Source organism: Nicotiana tabacum, chromosome 2, assembly GCF_000715075.1.
Source record: "Nicotiana tabacum cultivar K326 chromosome 2, ASM71507v2, whole genome shotgun sequence".
In the NCBI taxonomy this organism is placed as follows: Eukaryota; Viridiplantae; Streptophyta; class Magnoliopsida; order Solanales; family Solanaceae; genus Nicotiana; species Nicotiana tabacum.
The window spans coordinates 87,231,439-87,234,273 of record NC_134081.1 but is presented as its reverse complement, the minus strand read 5'-3'; the positions used below and the strand labels follow the sequence as shown (position 1 = coordinate 87,234,273).

General features: G+C 46.8%; 1 non-coding gene across 1 annotated transcript; it reads right to left on the bottom strand.

Annotated features, from left to right (window-relative positions):
• Nucleotides 1-1,312: 1,312 nt before the first annotated feature.
• On the bottom strand, nt 1,313-1,385 carry TRNAK-UUU (transfer RNA lysine (anticodon UUU)). Its single transcript has one exon. It is a non-coding gene; the product is annotated as a tRNA-Lys (tRNA).
• Between the last annotated feature and the right edge of the window lie 1,450 nt (nt 1,386-2,835).

Here is a 2,835-nt window from a genome sequence, read left to right as displayed (position 1 = left end):
CGATAATGACTCCTGTTTACTAATAGATCTGCCGCCGCTAGTATAACAAAAAAAAAGAACATAAGGATCCAGAATATTAAAATATACTGATCACTGATCAGGATCATATAAAGCCCGGTATTCCCAGAAAGGATAGTCGTGATGTCCCTTCATGGCCAACCTTTTCAGTATGGAGCCGAAGGCGAGGGTTTCCAGCAGGCCCCCTTCTCTAGCTTTTCCTTTAAGTGACAAGGGGGGTGAGGTAAGGAGTAGTATAAGAGTGGTTCGGTCATCGATAATCCTCTCCTTATTCATTATATAGGGCGGGGCTGCGGGCCAACAATCCAGCAAAAGGGCTGAAAAGTTTTAAACCTTCCCCTTTTAATAATAAGAAGGTAAGCATCAAAGCCTAGAAAACCCAACCTATACAAAGAGCTCTTTTCAGCCCCTACTCCTAACAAGTGAAAGTTGCTGGCACCCACCATATCTTGCTTCGGGGCCGATCTCTTGTATCAGAGCAAACAAATTCAATGATTTTCTATATTCTATTTATTTCTTTTTATTTTTGAGTTTTTTCCACCACAAACAGATTTACCGCATGGATTGGATAGAGTCCCCTGATCTCGACATTCAAGCACGAATCCCTTGAGCGCTTCGGCGGTGGATAGCAGCATGGGCAAAGCACTCTGCTGCGGCGAGCAGCCGGTTCTTATTGCATTCACCAAGATAGTCTTGCTCGCCGCAGAGTTTAGCCACCACCTCCGGGTTTGAGCTCTGCTTGAGCGTAGTCATCCAGCTTTGTGACTTTGCTTAGCTTCTAGCATTGCAAAGGGATAACCTTTCACTATCTAGGCGCCCTCAAAGGAGGGGTCCCACGGACTTCTTCCCCGAAGGTCAAGCCGTAGTTCCTATCCCTGGGAGAAGTGGAAGGAGTTAGGAGTATGGAGCGCCCTTTGCCCTAAGAAATAGGCGGCTTCGCCTTCAAGCCGTCAATAAAATCGAGCTAATATGTGATCATGACAGTACACTGATGCATAGGTCTTCTTTACTTTACGACCTCTTTTGATTATGATGCATCATGAACGTGCCAATATGTGATCGGGGTGAGCGGTGGTTAGATAGGATTGAAAGGAAGGGCTTCGCTTTCCGATCGCTTTTTGAGGCCAGTTTGGATGTGCGTGGGCAAGTTCGGGATTCACTATCGCTTTCCGCTTGGAGCGGCTCAATCCCTTGTCACTTAAAGGGCGAAGTCGCCGAAGTGAGTCTAAAGGCCAAAGAGTCATCTTTGAAGGCTACTATGCATCCTTATTCATAGTAGAGTGTAAGGTAGGTTTGGGTATAGCAGGACTTGAACCTGCGACCATTAGGTTAAAAGCCCAATGCTCTACCAACTGAGCTATACACCCCAAAAAAGATGTAGTAGTAAATAAGGATTGGTATGGAAAAGAGGTCGGCCCCCCTTCTTCTCATCATATTAAAGGAGCGCGGCTCTGTATGAGGCTCGTGCTGCAGAGCAAGAGGAAGAAAACATAAGGTCGCACGTTAGCACTCGTGCAAGAAAACGGATGCACTAAGGCGCAACTTCACGTAGCTGCTACGCCCTTGCTTTTTGACCCTTATTTCAAACTCAAGGAAAGCCTTGATCGATATGAGAAAGATGCGCTCAAGCGCCCAACCTAGTAAAGGGGATTGGGCTCGAAAGCCGGCCTTACTCAACAAGCACCTTTCTTAGTAAGGTTTCTTGTTTCCACTCATTGAAGATTCTATCTACAAAAGAAGGTCAACGGGGGATACTCAAATAGCTCTCACTGACACCAGAGAAGGTGAGGTCGTCTTTCTTTCCAGTCGCCATACGATTCGCCTTAAAGCCTTAAGGATCAGGGGAGGAGTAGTTGTCTATGTAATTACATTGTTGGCCGTTGTTCCGGTCGAGCACTCTCTTTTCTTTGTCCAATTACGTCTTACCAAACAAGACTAACTTCTTATCAACCCGCGAAGGGTTGTGAGGCCGGACCAGGTACAAAGAATGAATCTATATCTATGCACGGAAGTTGCTGGCAGGCGGCCGCTCAACTGTTCGGGCGCAATGCAATGGTGTTGGTTCCGATTTGATAAAGGTAGAATGCCTGGTCGAAGGTCCAGTACAGTAGGTAGCAGGCGTGTTCGTTTTGGCTCCCGAGTGAGAACGATAAATAGGCGATGCACTATCCTTGCTGCTATGTACGTTTTTCTTGACTTGACAGATTCATTCAATTGAACCCACACTCAAAGGAGGACCACAAGCTCGGGGCTCGACAAAACGAAAAGTTTCAGCATGTTGAAACTTCTTGGGGTTAGCAGTGAAAGAAAGATCCCGACATTCATTTCTTCATGAATATTCATAGCCGAGTCTAGTAAAAGAGGGACTAACCTCGTCGTGGTGATTAGAGGACACCTCTAATCGTTCACCTCTAATGTGACACGTTCCCTCCCAGTTATATGATCAACGGGATCAGTCGGCTAGAGAGCGGGGCTATTCTTCTTCCGTGGAGACAAAGTCGTCCCTTCTACTGACCGAACCCTCAGTTCGGGGGCCTTCGTCAACATGTTACGAAGCTCCAGTCTTCGGTGGGTCACCATTACTTGACTTAGAAAGGCGAACATCTGGGCAAGGGAAAGCGCAGTGCGCCTGGTGCAAATGGCTTTCTTTTTTCATGATATACCAATCAGAATGGAGGGTCCTACCTACGTACATGATTGATAGAATCACTACGTAGGGGGGGCGGTCAACTTGATGCGGGAGAGGCATGAGTGCAGTTCGATCTTGTGGTGTATTCGTTTGTAGTGAGTAGGGCCTCTTTCTCGTTGATCAGTTCG